Raw genomic sequence first — 17502 nt, forward strand, 5'->3', positions numbered from 1 at the left:
AAGAAAGGAAAAGGGGACCCTTGGAAAAGCATTGGACAACATGAGGTAAGTAATTTATCAATTATCCGTTTATATTATTTTTAAAATAGATATATTGCTTGTTTTTTTTTCCTTTTTTTCTTTTTTTCATTTTTTCGATAGTGATTTATTCTAAATTATCGAACAACGCATGTATACAATATTCCAGGTTTTATTTTAAAATATCTAGAATATTTATAATAAAATACTTGATGCTTGTTTTTTATAATTATTATTTTTAAAAATGCATGTCAAATGATGGATCGATATTATAATATAAGCGTTTATAGTTACAAGCATACAAATGGATTTATGTAAAATTTAAATGCCTTGAACAGATGTTTCTGTCAAAGTTGCTTATTTATAGCGTTAAGTGTTACAAGAGTCGTACAGACTAACGAAGAGATATTACGAAAAGATACATATTAATTAGTAACACGCTGTATGATATTTGCTTTGCACCTTTTCACGTTTAAAGATCGGAAGTCTCAAGAGAGCGTAATAACAATGTGGAATTCGAGACAGAAGTTTCCATGCCTCATGCAAATAAAATTCTGAATAATTTTTATCCAATTCTTTTCGATTTTTTTTGCAATGAAATTTTTGACCACTATATTGTCGCAATACAAACAATAAGTAAAGTATTTCGTTTGAACATTTGATGCCAGCATGGGTTTAAAATAACATGTAATTCCAGACATATGTATACATATATATATAATTATGAAATTATATAAAGAGAGAGCAATATTATTTACTATATATTATTGATAAAATTATTTATATGAAAAATTTACTTTTCTAATTTATTATACGATCTCATTCATTGATTCTCAGCGCATCATTCATCAACGAGTAATTAAGCCAATTCAATCTTCCACGTAATTAAGTTAATTCAAGATTCATAAAAGAGTCTGAATTAATTGGATCTACTATTTTCTACCATATTCTTTATTTCGGAGAATTACTAGATTGCTGACTGATTCGCACGTTTTTATAAAAAGAAAAAATAGTTTATTTGTTCATTTTGCAAAGACCTAGTTCATAATAATAAAAGACTAGAGATTGTTGCAGAACATATTTGGAAAATATTAAATTTAGAGATATACGTACACGACGATACTGAGCAGTTAACAACTTGCTTTAATCGATTCGAAGTTCATGACTTCAAGTTAAAGTCTCAAGTAAGCGAATTGTAACGCTAGCACCTACCTATTTACCCAAGAAATTTGGAAATCTACAATTACAAACTTCTCTGAAACCTTCCGTTGAATTTCAGCGACGTTCTTAGCACTCAATAAAGTTAGACGCGATGTTCATTCAATATTAACAGCACTCATCTTTTCTCCACTATCATTTTAACAAGGATATTTTAATTCTTTTCATTGAATTCAATTGTACTTTAATTATCTTCAATAATAATGTAGAAATATTTTGTGACGAATGAATAAATCGCAATAAAGACAAATTGTACATCTTTTTATTAGAAAAAAAAAATCAAATAAAATAATTAAAAAAGCGGTAGAAAAATTTAAGATTCAGGATTAAACTTAATTTAATTTAATATTTTATATTTTTACATCGTTTGTGTCTACATTTCTCAACATCTCATTTATTTTATCTACGATTATTTAAATTTAAACTGACTTAATTTTTATTTTTAAATAGTGTTAATTAATTTTTTCTTAAATTATTTTACTTCATCCTATTAAACACATTATTATTGCCATTTTAATATATCTACATAAGATGATGATTGATTTTTGATTCTATTTATTCTATTGTAGTTTTCGTATAATACGAAATATACAAATTATTTTTTAACAGTTATTTATAAAGAAATAAATTTAAAATTACTGTAGATAAAGAATATAAAATAAATTTAATAAAATATTGATAAAAAATATAATCAAATATTTAAAATTTAAATATTAATTATTTTATTACATAGATTATTATATTCAACTGTTTTATATTATTTATAAAATAAAAAACAATACAAATAATATATTTCAAGGAGTGTATAATTTAAGTATTAATTATAAAAAATTTAGAAATAGAAAATTGCTCAACGTATTATAAAGCAAGATTAATATTGGAACACTATTATAGTCCGATACATTAACAACTTATAACATGCGTAAATGCTTGTTTATGATATATTTGTGGCTCTTTATATAAAGTACTTTTATAAATTCTGTTGTTTCAAATATAAATCACTATCGTGCATGATATTCGATCTCATGGTCAGAATTTTTGTGAAATTTTATAGGATTTTTATTTAATACGCGTCATGTTTAATCAAAGCGAACGTTGCCACAGCAATATTGCATTACTCTCGCCTGCATACCGTTATCCTGTAAAGTTTCGATATTGTAGCGATAGTGAAAACAGATATTTTTGAAAAGCACATTTGCACATTCTACAGCTAACGTAATAAATGCAAATCTTTTTGTGTGATTAAATTTAAATATAAAAGGAGTTTAATATCAATTTTTTATTAATATGTCTCAATTAGAGAGTTTGATTACAATCTATATCAGATTTTGAGATTCTTCAGCCTTAATTCTTAAGGAATGCAAAAAACGAAATAGTCAAAAACGTAGTGTAAAATTGAAATATCTCGGAAAAATAGTAATAAATATAGAATTAATTATTAATGTCAATGACTTCTTTTATCCATCACTTAATGTTAGAAATTAAAAATCATCGTGATTGAATTTATTGATATCTTTTTTATTCAATTATACAGAGAACAAGTTTATACGGATAGTTTTAGCATTACTTCAGCTATAGACTTGCCATACAACTTCCGGTAGGATGTCAAAGTTATATGGTCGCCGAGGTTGAAATTATTGATTTGTTATAATTGCGGTGCGATAGTTGGTCATGCCAGAATCACAACGCCCAACAAACCGGTTATACTAGGTAGAAGTAACAACTTTATTAATGCATCGACATGTTACATTTGCGTCGCTATAGTGGTAAGCCACTACGAGCTGGTCTATTGCATGCTGGGATTGTTGATATTTTATTAACACAATGAAATATTACGCTAATAATTAATATCTTCGATTAAATTATTCTATCATTTAATTTTGTGTTTGTAATGTTTTAAAACTATCAGTTAATTCTATCAATTAATTTTGTATTTGTAATATTTTAAAACTATCAATATTATACATACATATATATCTTGATGTATAAGTTTATTGAATTTAATCAAATTTTTATTTTACTGAATCTTTATACTCTGCAATTTAAAGAAAAAAAACTTATTTTTTTATTACATGTACACACATATACTGTGATATAAATATTTAAAAATTGACAAATATTTTAAAATTTAGCTTCTTTTTCTTTTAAATTTCAAAAAAGATATTAAATATGTTTCGTAATTTTTTGATTTTACGTAAAAGAAATTTATGATCAAAAAGTAGAAAAATTTACAATTTGAAGAATTAATTATTTCTTATCTATTTCTCTCTCACTCTTTCTCTCTCTCTCTTTCATGATTGCAACAAAATAACCGTGTCTGGTTTCTTCAATGGTTTTGCAAGCAAACGGGGTCGGTTTTTAAATGTATTAACATACTATTTCTGTGTGATATGGATCGACCTGGCAATATCTCACCTCGAAAGTGACTAACGGTGAACGGCCACTTACCTAAATATATACGCTCTCTTAATTATCAGACGTGTTCAGCTCGACAGCCGCTCTAATTTATGCCGGCAGATGAATGTGCACGAGGTTGTGTCAAACTATTAACTACGTAGATAGGCATATCTGCTAGAAGGATTTACGTCAATTCGACTAGTTAGATAAGCCGCATTGTAGAGTAGAAAATCTTTGGGTCTATCGTGAAATTATATATTTTTTCTCGTTTGCTTGTCAAATCTACACCTTCATATTTCTCCATGTAACATGCTGTGATATTTGCAAAGATATTTTTTTGATTGAGTAACAATAAAATCCGTTTTGTAAATATAACGAGTAGTTCACGCGCATCGGGTATATTTATAGCTTTGATATCCTGCGTACCTTCTTTTAATAATATTAGATGTAATTTAGCTTACTATATTTTCGAATATTTTTTTGCAGAGTTGCCTCGTCTTTTCTGCTGCAATCTTCGCCTTTTCCTCTTTTTTCCGTAGACAGTAAAGTAATTTCCGCGAGGTTCGGTCGAGCGTCTCATTCATCCAGAATATCTTCTCTTGCGCCAACGCTTTGAGCCCCGCAGCTTGAGCTGCGCGATAATGTTTGTGCGGCGCTGATTGCCTTTCGAAAGATTTCTCGACTCGGTGAATTGAAAGGTTCAGACTTTTTCATTCGCAGCCGAGGTAAGTTCCTCTCAGATGTAAATCACTCGCTGGAAATCAATCGACCAATCTCCGGAACGCTTCAAATAAATTGCTGGAGCTTTTCAACTTTTTTTCTTGATATAACAAAAGATAGGACTATTTCTTACACGTTAAAACGTGCGGCAGAGAATACGCTATCTGTTCTTACATTTTTTCCAGTATAAAGGGATATTATGTACAATGATTATATAAATTTTGCACGGAATAGTAAATATATTTTTATGTATAATAAAATGTAATTTTGCAGTAGGATTTATATTTTTGTGTTTAAATATTTTATCGATAAATATTATTTATGAATTCCCACAATATAATAATCTCAGTACAAAAAAATCTAATTTATTTACCGTTAAAAAAATTTGTTTTTTGTTATATAACTAATAACAAGAGTGATAAATAAAATGAGATAAAAATGGTTGTCTTTTTTTTAATATTAATATTATTGTAATCAGAAAATAAATTTAAATTTTAAATAAAGAAATAAATATAAATAATTAAGGAAATAAATATAAAAATTGTAGAATATAAAAATTTGTTAAATACAAATTTGCTTGGTCGATAGTTTTTTTTCTAGAATTATCGTCCATTTTGTGTTCTTATTAATGCTTCATCGATAAAATATTGCAAAAAATAAATCGCTGGGATTCGAGTTGAAAATACGATAAGCAGTAAATCATGATGTGACTGTAAAGGGGCGGATCGTCTCTGAATGAACGCATATGCAAAGTTTGCTAGTATACTTATATTTTCTCAAAATATTGAATAAATTTCTCACAGATATATGCGTATTTGTAAGAATATAATGAGAAAAAAAGTCGAATACTTCCGCAATGATTAGACATTAATCATCGTCGTTATCTTCACGATGAATGCAAGTATCGATTCGCGGATGAAACGCGTTTTATATCGGTCTGATAAAGTATCGGCGTAAATATTTTTCTCAAACGAACGAAACGGTATTATCCTGGAATGGTAGAATTTAATGGAGTTTGAAAGCGGGGCCACTGCACACGTAGATGAAAGTAATAAAGTAACAGACACCAGGATCAGGGATGAATAAGAATCTTTCCTAGCGCAAACACATATACGCACACCTTTTCTGACTTTATTTGCCAAGTAATCGCTTAAATCCAAACTGCACTTTCATGACAATAAGTTTTACTGCACGTAACTGGTCGATCGTACTTTCAGTCCGGTCTTTCCGCAATATCACATAATATTGCCGATGCACCACGCAATGCAAAGTGACGTACGATACCTTGTCGATATGTCTGCGACATATGGTATCTCCATGACATTTCATCTGTCGAGTTATCCAGTGTATCTTCGATCGCGTCCCAATGTATATGATATGACACTTTCAGCATTAAAATATTTTAACAATTAATATTATTCGAAATTAATTATAAAGATAATTTTCATTGTATTTATTATGCAAAATTCCACTAATTTTTAATAACAGATAATTTTAAATAAGGTAATTAAATAATATTAATTTTAAGTAATATATTAGATTGAATAGCATTTATTTTACATTACAGAGATAATTTTGTCACACAATCTTCAGCGAAATTGCATACTTATAGCCTTATTTTATACATCACTTCTTACAAGGGCGATATAATGGATGTAATTTTGCATCCACAGCTAACTTTGTATTATACGAAGTGGATCGTGGTAATCAGCACTTTCGGGGTTATAAGCATACTGAGGGCAATGACTTTACTTTAGTAAACTTGATAATTAGTCAGTGGTTATGTAGTAGTCGAAGCTATTCACACCGAGATAATTGATAAAAGCAAATAATAGTGTTCGTTAGGAAAATTCCGGATAAATATAAAGTTGGCCTTATGATAAAAGAAAGAATTTTAAAAATATCGAAAGAAAGGGATCAATAATAATTAAAATAATTAAAATAGAATTCGGAAATGTCTCATAAGAGAAACTCTGATAAATTTGGAACATCAAATGATGCGAATATGTATGAATAAATATTTCTGCGTGATTTTGTAAGAATGACTCGCGCTTGAAACGATGAAGTGTCGTTTAACTCGCGACCGAAAGCAATTTTACCTGCGAACAGACATAATGCCCTCGGGAGAAATGCAGTTGCATACATCAATGCAGTCGCGCATGTTTCTCGAATATTATCGCGAGCGATTCCAGTCACGCGTCTCGGCGGATTTTGTTTAGGAGTTCTCGCGGAAGAAAAGCCGGAGCGAATAACTTCGTAAAACACTCGTAAACGTAACGGGTCGTGAGGAGAGATATTGGCTTATCGCGACTTCGTTTTATACTTTATATTCCACTCAACTAAATTTTACAGCCGCAGATAACATTTATTTGCGGGACTACAGTTAGTATATATGAAAGAGAGATCTTATCAGGATTCAAAACGCGAGTCTGGAAGACTGACAATAAGTCCAGATATGCGATGTACATTGAAACTCTCCGTCGACACACGCGACAATAAATTCTCTCCAAGTAAAAACATTTTTCTCTCGAATATTAAATTTTTACAGGAAATCTCCATATTTTATATATTTTTATTTTTTAAACTAATACTTTTAAATTAATCAACATTGATAAATTAATCAACATTGATAAATTAATTTATACACAAAGTTTCATGAACTTTTGTCATAATTATAATGAATATTAAAACAGATGTGACAAAACATTTAAAAAACTTATATCTCCAAATAAATGATTGATTAATTCATCGTGTCATAATTTACTGAAAACATTTTCTATTTTTTTTCAATTTGCAGATTAAATATTAAATAAAATGTTTTATTTTGCAAAATTACGCGCGAGAAATTGGACTATCCGCGATATGAACGAAGCGTCATCGGACATTATATTGGTTGGCGATTTGTTTCTTTTTTTTTTACGAAACTTTGGACCTCATTGCCATTACTGAAATTGGTACGGCAAATCTCTGCTCTCTTTCTCTCTTTTTAGGAGTCGTTTTAAAAACCTTCGGAATTATTAAAACATCTGCGATGCACTCCGTCGACCGCCTAAATTCATTAATGCATACGACAACGCCGACAACGACTACTGCCGCGCGCGCGAATCGTATTTCACGTCCGAGCAAGTAGAGAACGGTAACTAACCCGTTACGTTAACTAACGAGGCGGAAAATTATCAAATGGCTCGTGCGACGATAGCCAAGTCCGTGCGAATTACCCGCGAACTCGCGGACGATATTCTCGCGCTGATAAACGAGCGGAATGTTCTTTATCTTGTACACGTTTGTCCAAAATATCGCGGGTACGATCAAATTGTTATGCTTGAACTTTACTAACAGAGAGCATCCCCCTATTTGCGATATTTATATTCTGTTATTTTCCGAAAAATATATTATATAATACCGTGTGGAAAATAATAATCGAATTTAGTGTATAATATTTGATAAAATATTTAATTTAACCAAAATTTGTTTAAATCGCAATAACGGATTCGGGTGCATCCATTAAAAACTATTACATACAAATTTATAATACCATATGTAATTAAAAGAATAAGAATTAATATTATACGAAATTAATTAATATTATTACAAAATATTATATATATGTATGTACTATGATTTGAAACATTTAACTAATTGCAATACAAAATATATATATATATAAATTGAGGAAAAGAAATAAAAAAACCGTTTACCTTTCACCTGTAATTTTTAAAGCCGAGAAATATCGATGCAATTATAAACAACATCGTCTGCCGTTTACGTGCCATTAAAAGCTGTAAAAGTTGTCGTGGTATCGTTCAGACATTAATTACATCACAGATGTTCCGTTGGAACAGCGGTATAAAAGTTTAAGCGCTATTAATTGTTGTCAGCATGAAAATATTTTCAAATTAACTATCCGATTAAGAGGAGTGATATTATCTATTGTTTGGAGTCTATTGTTTGTAATAACAATTTTCAATCTCATTATTAAATCTTTTATAAAATACTTGCTAGAGAATATCTTCTTAAAAATATTTCTTGAGCTCATTTTTAACTTAACAGATGTTTTTAAGTACCCGATAGTAAATTTTAATTGTTTACAAGCAGCTTTTATATGTTTTAACAAGAAAAAATAAGAGAGAACGAAAAAGATCTATAAATACGAAATTTACCTCGAAGATTTACATTTAACGTCAAAAGTGAAAAACATTAAAGTAATTGGGGAAAATTGGGGTTGTTAAAATAAAGGAAATTATATTAGGGGAATTTTGGAATTTTATTGTAAAACAAAAATGAGGAAAATAAAAAGAAATGATAAAATAATAGCACATTCTTTCAAGGTTTTTGCCAAAGAAAGAAATATTCTTGTATCAAAAGAAAATATTTATTTGTGTGTGTGTATATATGTGTATGCTAGTTATTTTCGATAATAATTCTATACAAAGAATAGCAAAATTATTTTGTCGCGGACGATCTCTTATATTTTTATTGTACGCGATCGAAATTCCGACGTAAGAAAAACATTGGATTTTGCATTGACTGCCATTTTCTCTTCCGTTGTTCCCTCCACAAAATCTCTGCTATCTTCCAAAAGAAACGGCCATTGCGCGGAAAGAGGATTCCGCGAAAATTCAACGTCGGCATTCGCGCGGAATGCTTGTTCGCAAAAGTTGAATCAAGAACCGAAGGCGGAACGGGATGCAGTCAAAAGAGTCCTTCCACGCTAACCGATTTTGCATATAAGTGAGAGATTTCTATTCTTGAACCGATGCTGTTAATGTTTCGTATCGAATTTTCGCGGCGTTATCCACGAATGTTTAAGAATTTCAAGCGAAATGTAAAATATACGCAAGAGAGAAGAAGAGAACTCAACCGTAAAACCAGAAATGTCGAACTATTGTTCGCTAAGCGATTGCTGTGGTGGCGCAAATTTCCTCGTTGGGGTTACAACCGAGAGTTAAGCGGTTGGCGAAGGAATTTTGCTCTTGTAGTGTAATGCGAGAACTCCAATGATTGATTAGCGCTTTCTAAGTCATTTGCGTTGATCGATGTTTCGTATTGATACCAAAAGCCTTGGTCAAAATTGATGTAATAAGTTAACTATTTACCGCATACTATGCGTAATGGATAAAATATATCATCAAATTATTTTGGAATAAACAAATCAATTTTATCGAACGAAAAGTTGCTTTTATCGTCATAGAATATTAAAGCATCTTTAAAACACTTTTATTTTACCGTAATTAGTAATAATAAATTATTCTAACGTAAAAAATCTTACAATATATATATTTATTTTTTTCAAAACTAAATTTATCTGTTTTAAAACGTTTTATTTTTCAAAAAAATAAATTATATGTTTTTGTTTTTAAGAAAAATTATTCGTATGTTTTTACACTTTAAACTTCTCAAATATTTTGTATGATGATATTTTCGCATAAAATCGCGAAAATCTAATTAAACTTGTAACACTCAAGAGTTTTATGATTCAGATACTCTTGGATATTTTTTTAAAAATTTTTTCGTCTTCTTTTGCAGGACAATTTTCATACAAACGCGTTCCATTTTTCCCTCGGAAAAGGTAACGACGGAGATCACTCGGACTTTCGTCAAGTACGTACATACGCATGAAATTCACGAAATACATTCTAGGGTCACAATGGCATATAGCGGGTATACCCACGGGATCGAGATGAAACGATACGAGTCTCGCGGGAACCGTCTCGAAACGAGCTACGTCCTATTGAATAACCTAACTCAGCGTTACCATACGTCGATCCCGTCCATTCCGACATCCCCCATGGTTCTCACCCTCTACTGTTTCGAGAGTATCGGGGAAAACGTCAGATCGATATGGAAAACCTTTACCATGGCCCGACAACAAGGATGGTACATGGACGACAAGGATAAAGTATTAGTTTCCACCCAGCTTCTGCTGAAATTCCATTTCTACACATGTGATATATATTGGATATAGTGGATATATATTGTTGCAGTATTTGTTAAACGTCTGTGAAAATAGTGCTACTATAGTGTTTATATGAGATATAAAATAATATCTTAAAATAATATCTTATATGATGAGTAATATCGTAAGCCAAATCCTGCTATTTTTCGAATTACAAGGTACTTTTTCGTTGCATTAACCGTTTCTTTGTCGACTTTTACGTTATTAATTTTTTTATTTATTAATTTCTCTACTAGCTTTTCTTATCTCATTACTGCTATTAAAACGATTTAGAAATGCCGACTCTGTGTTACACGAAGTAATAATATTAATACCGGTGCTCTTTTTACAAAAAGTTACGATCAAACTCCAAAAATTTGGATTAATTTAACTTCCACAAATTTGAATTAATTTAATCAACGATTAACTTCCAGCAATATATACAATATTTTTATTAACAGAGATAGAATTATTAGTTTTCCCTTCTTTTTGAGACACAAAAAAAAATTAAGAATAACAATTTGACCTATATAAAAATTCTGTTGAATTAATCGCTTATTAAATTAATTCAAATTTGATCGAAATCGCCCTTAATATTAAAACGTCTCGCAATCATTATTTTCAAATTGCTTTGAAGGTAGGAAACGTGCAGCAGCTATTTCAACAAAGATTGCGATAGAAGGAAAGTGTATCACTGAATGCTCTCTTACGCGGTCAAGTGCGCGAAAGTGCGCGATTATACGATCGTGTTCAATGTGCAACGAATACCTCAAATGCAAATACCCGAATAGTCCATTCCATGTCCTTGCACATCTCCTATTGTTCCATTATCGCCTGTCCATCCCATTCTCGTAACTCGACTTCCACTGGTCACGGCAATATCTAAATTCCTGTCGACTAACGGAGAATCACTGTTCTATATCTGCAGATAACTAATTTAAAGAGATGTGCGCGTCCCGTTTACTCATTAGACGCTCTTCATCTGTTAACAAAGTCAGCTGTGTCGAGATTAATAGTAGATATAATCGAGGTCTTTCAGCTATTGTAAAGTGGCTATTTACACTTCGCATTACTTCACATGATATACAGTAATCAAGAGATATGCAACAGCTTCATGTTAGATAATAAATGTGCATAAAATATAAATTTTAAAAGAGAAAGAGAGAGAGAGAGTGGCTTCTATTTTATTATTACATAATGTTTAACTTTATAATATTGTATTTATATAATTATAATATTATTTTTTATGTAAGAAAATAAGATTTATTTTTAAAAAATTCTTTACTATAGTCATTCTTTTTGTACTCTTGCACTTAATTGTTTTGCTTTTGCTATTCGCATAATTGTGAAATGATTTCAAAATTGAGTTTCAAATATACATATCTATAAAATCTTGGAACTTCCACGTAACCATCGTATCATGGACACACTTGTGCTCTTTGATCTCACATGTGACATCAAATTGCTCTTTTACACAACAGAGTATGTTTGTTGAACGAACGAGATTTGCTCTCCGCTTATGAGCTCATCAAGTAAATATCAAAAGCGTACTATTACTTTTAGTAGTGGACACACGAATTTATTAATTTCATTTGATTACATCATTCACGTTATAGTATTGAAACTCATATAAAATAAATGCTATAAATAGTATGCAGTATGACAATCCTTTTAAACGAAAGTATAACAATTTATGTGATTTATTTTAATTCCAAATTTTATTAGTAGAGCTCTGTAAATTATCTTTCAAGATAGAAATTCTGCAAAAACCAGCATCCGATCTTCTTGATATTTGCTTCGTTTTCCGTCAGATTAATAAAAAGATTTATATTTGCGCGCATGCAAACTCATATACGGCGTTTAGCGTTATAAATAACTAAGTAATTGCTTGCAAATTCCGTTCCTGTAAAGTTGTCCTATATGAAATGCTTATGATACAGCTATATCGAAGAAGATCGTGAAGCATGATCAACTCCATGTAATATATAGTTCATTGTGGAAGTTTCTTTAAAGCATATATATCGTGTATATAATAGATATTTAAAACGATATTTAAGTGATATAAATCAACCCATACAACGATGATAAAATTGTTAATAGCTCTTAAACAGTGCTCATCATTGCTTAGATTTGTTCGGAGATAACGAGCTAAAAGTTACTTTCTTTATTTTTAGTGATATAAAAATATGTCTTAATATATTATATACAGGGTGATTCTGAACAGACGTTTGTCTTTAAAAAGATAAATTGTCGAGTCTATTCTAAGACGATTTTCCCTTTACCAAAATTGTCTACGAGGCTTAGTTTTTAAATTATTAAATAAAATAGTTCGCGAATTACGGAACGAGTACAAGAGGTAGACAGGGACGGCGCAACTCACCGTCCGATACAGGCGATCATGTGGGGCGCGCGACGCGATCAGCTGATTGCTGCACACGATGAGTGTAACAATCAGTGTGTGTGGGGGGGGGGTGTATTTATGCACGCGTATCCACACATGCACCGTACTCTCTCTCTTTCTCTCTCTTTCTCTTTCTCCCTCTTTCTCTCACTCTCTCACTCACTCACTCACTCACTCACTTATTCTTACCTTAATAATGAGATTCTTCATACTGCTGATAAATAGCAGCCTCTAGCGCTGCCAAACATAAACGTGTAGCATTACGCGCTAGTACTAACCTGACCTGCTTGTCGTCGGTCGTCGCGTCGCGCGCTTTGCATCGAGTATCGCGTTCTGTTAACGCGTTTCTTTAATCGAGTGTGTAATTAATAATTAAATGCGTTAACCGTTTATTAAATTCGTACCGTAACCGTTGGTAAATTCCTCCTTTTATCAATCGTGAGTGATTAAGTGCGCGAGTAAATTTGTAAAAGTGTCGAAAGTGATGAAAGAAAAAACTTCGCTTATTTGTGTCAGACTGCGTGTTGAAGAAACGTCTCGTCGACGACGATTATTATCGTGCAACACACTGGGCACTACTATTTATCAGCAGTATGAAGAATCTCATTATTAAGATAAGAATAAGTGAGTGAGTGAGTGAGTGAGAGAGTGAGAGAGAAAGAGAGAGAAAGAGAGAGAGAAAGAGAGAGAGTACGGTGCATGTGTGGATACGCGTGCATAAATACACCCCACACACACACACACACACACACACACACACACACACACACACACACACACACACACACACACACACACACACACACACACACACACACACACACACACACACACACACACACACACACACACACACACACACACACACACACACACACACACACACACACACACACACACACACACACACACACACACACACACACACACACACACACACACACACACACACACACACACACACACACACACACACACACTGATTGTTACACTCATCGTGTGCAGCAATCAGCTGATCGCGTCGCGCGCCCCACATGATCGCCTGTATCGGACGGTGAGTTGCGCCGTCCCTGTCTACCTCTTGTACTCGTTCCGTAATTCGCGAACTATTTTATTTAATAATTTAAAAACTAAGCCTCGTAGACAATTTTGGTAAAGGGAAAATCGTCTTAGAATAGACTCGACAATTTATCTTTTTAAAGACAAACGTCTGTTCAGAATCACCCTGTATATATTAACTCATTATTTAAATCGAATTAGGACAAACATAATCAATCTGCAATGTTAGAGGGGACATTAAAATTCTATGATTTAATATAACGAAGATACTGTTTACACGTTTTATGAAATCTTATATAATTTGTTATATAAATATTTACTGCTGGAAAAATACTGAAATAAATGGTAAATTATATATACATATAATTATAATAATCAATTATAATTTTGTGAATGATTACAAACAACTCATTATATAAAGCGACATGCAATTGTTGAGTGAATTGATGAAATTAAGCGGAACTGTAAAATAATTCATTTGCAGATTCATACATATAAATAGACACATATATATAATATTTATCATCTATGTTCTTTTTCATTAATGTTTCATAATTATATGTAAATACCGATACATTTTCATAGAAATTTAATATAAATAGAAACATTAATATAATTATCAAACTCATTAGTGTAATTAATTAATGTGATTAAATTATTAGCTAAAATTTAAATAATAATTTTCAGATCAAAAAAGTTTTTATAATAAAACGCGTAATTTTTTTTTCATTAAATTCTAAAATTTAAAATTTGAAAGATTAAATAATAATTCTTATTTTTATTTTTAAATTTAAATAATAATTTTTTAAATATAATTTCGACTCTTACGAGCAAGCGTTATGCAATTATACACTTTAATTGGCGTTAATTATTCTAATTAGCAATTTAGCGGGAATCGATTACTGGTTGATCCGCAAAGAAGCACTTTCTCACGCATCAAAGAAACGCTTTCTAATGGGAAAAGATCTGCACTTTAATGTTTCATGTCATCGATTTGTCCTGCCGTGATCTCATCACTAATGTATCTTAAAAATTTGCTTCGATGACCGCAATCTCCGGAGATTCGGATCATTTCGAAGCAATCATATGACGAACGTTTTCACAATCTCTGGATGCGTGAAATGATAAAATGCTATATTGCTTCCTCAATAAATTATCGTTAAACGTGAAAATAATATCTCGACTACTCCGACCTTAATTATCACTATGTGATTGCTACGTAAGCTGTGATTGCAAGCATCGTAACAATTCATTACCTATGTAGATCAATCCAGAACCTTTAAATATTTTATTGCCACGTACGAGAGAATAAAGTTGGCTAAATCATTTAATTTTTCATAAATTTTAATGATTTTACTGAGATGAGAACTTAACAAAGAAGAAGTAAATATTAATATACATTTTCTTATCTTTCTTAGATAACAAATTTATAATTGTCTAAAATAAATGAGAATAATAGATAATTATTTTAATTACATTAATCTAATTTTTAATATTTGACTATTCTCTCATTTTTCCCATCTTTCACAACTTTTATCTATTATTGTTTAATTTTATTGTGGAATGCATTTACTTCGTAATAATCATATTGCGCGCGTTTGATAAATTGGTAAAAATATATTTGACAGAGATTGAGGCGGTTGCATGTAATTATTTTGCGACAAACTTTCATCAGCAACGTGCAAAATTTCGTACATAGACGTGTTTCATAGTACTACTATTAGGTATGCATTTTCATATATACGTAAAGCACTATTTTACATATAAAATGCATAAAAAGAACTTATAAAAATATATTTAACACGTAAACCAAGTTTTTTTGAACAAACTAATTCGTACCAAATTATTTTTCTATAAGAAGTCTTATTTAGAACGATTTTTTGATATAAAACGCAGGAGCAATAATTGTTTTCAAAAGAACTTTTAATTATTGTCTTACATACATATCATACACATAAGTATAGATTTTTAAAATAATAATAAAATTTTTGACAATCTCTTTACTATTTCAAAATTGATATAAAAAAATGATATTAAAAAAAATACTTATGGTATATGGTATGACTTATAATGGCAAAGATAAATCAGATTTGAACTTTATATATACAGGGTGTCCCAGACCACCCATACACTCCTTTTAAAATGAAAATAAATGGCTTTTGTCAAAAATCACGAACAATTTTTAAGTAAATCGGGTACGCTCTATCAAATGGTGATATTTTCAACTTTTGATTCCGACCGGAAATACGCCATCCGGATCGGAAGTTGAATTTTTTTAGGGGAACATGGTACTTTTTATTACAGATTCGAATTGTACGTGAAAAAATAAGAAACTTTTGTATCAGACGTTTTTTCTGAAAGTGCCTCTGTCAATCTTAAAATTGACCTTGAAAGTAACTGTGATGAACTTTCAATAATTAATATTTCTATTATTATTACAAAAATCGTTACATGGAATAGGATTTCTTTATTTAATTTACTGCGCTCTACCTCCTCACAAGTGCGTGAGCTCATGCTCAGGGACACCCTGTATATATATATATATATATATACACAATATACAGAATTATAAATATATTTTAAATATTTTTCAACAAAATCTAGAGAATAAAATATTATGATTTCATAATAATTTATAATGTATTATTAATGCGAAACAAAAGAGCAATTAATATATTACAAGTAATAAATAATAAATAAATAACTTACTCGTTAGTTGTCTGGGGGTTCGTCCTTCCTGGGTTTCCTCCTTCTCTTTTGTTTATTTTCTGCTTGTCACACTCACTCGCGAAAACATATGGTTAATTATTCATTAATTTCACATGTATTAATTAACAGAATATGATTATCGTACGATATTTTGCACTGCACACCAGAACGCGATATACACGTCATTACGTTGTCACAAAAGCACAAGCGATCACATAAAACTATAATTTGTTTAATATTCAAAATCACATAACCACGCTTTATTCATTACGGCAAGTTATCTCTCTCTTTGTGTTTCTAATAAATAATATATTCAGATTTTAATATAAGCGAATAAATGTACAAATTAAAACTAGACGTAGAATTATAAAACAAAGATTGCAATGTTCGTAAATATAATTAAACTTGCCGGTCATTTTGCGCGATATATTGTAATCCAATAAACACAGCCAAAAACATGTTTATCTTGTCGTATATAATTTATAAACGTTAAATTTATAAAATATAATTTTATTATTAATTAAACACGTCGATACAATTTAATCAAAGTTGATCTGTCTTGTATTTAACTTCCACGAGTCGTTAATCACGAGAATTGATTAACTTTACGATAATCGTTACTGAAAAATGATCACTTTCCGAAATATAACACAACGATATTACCGCGACTTTCCCGTACGAATGATAAGACATAACTGACTCGGCGAATGTAAACAGTAGCGCGCTACGCGTAGTAATAACAATACAATGAATCGTAATATTATACCGCTCGGCCTTGACATACCGCGCGCGCCACGTGCTTTCGTCACGCTGACGTCATCACACGTCCCGCGTCTTATCATTCGTACGACGTCACTCGAGCGGCAAGGTCACGGGGTCTCGCGTTCCGTATATCGTCGTATTATATTTCGGAAATATTTCGATTCTTTTCATTACTGCTAAAGATTTTACATATATAGACAATCGGCTATTCATTAAAGTAGATGTTTCGTCAGTTTATTATCAAGTACGAATGAAACATAATAATATATGAGTCGCAGAATCG

General features: G+C 30.9%; 1 protein-coding gene across 4 annotated transcripts in view; it reads right to left on the reverse strand.

Annotated features, from left to right (window-relative positions):
* The window catches only part of LOC145975090 (lachesin), a 160175-nt gene extending 143049 nt beyond the window's left edge, over nt 1-17126 (reverse strand). For 3 of the 4 annotated variants that reach the window (XR_014439875.1, XM_083105242.1, XM_083105238.1), the window contains exon 1: nt 16458-17126. The gene's annotated coding sequence lies outside the window, so the exon portion shown is untranslated. Of the gene's footprint in view, nt 1-4094; nt 4421-16457 lie in introns of those variants that run through there. The other variant, XM_083105240.1, reaches the window with a different exon arrangement.
* Between the last annotated feature and the right edge of the window lie 376 nt (nt 17127-17502).

This window comes from Camponotus vicinus, unplaced genomic scaffold (genome assembly GCF_025532165.1).
Source record: "Camponotus vicinus isolate PSW18456_S1 unplaced genomic scaffold, iyCamVici1.0 SCAF_7, whole genome shotgun sequence".
NCBI lineage: Eukaryota > Metazoa > Arthropoda > Insecta > Hymenoptera > Formicidae > Camponotus > Camponotus vicinus.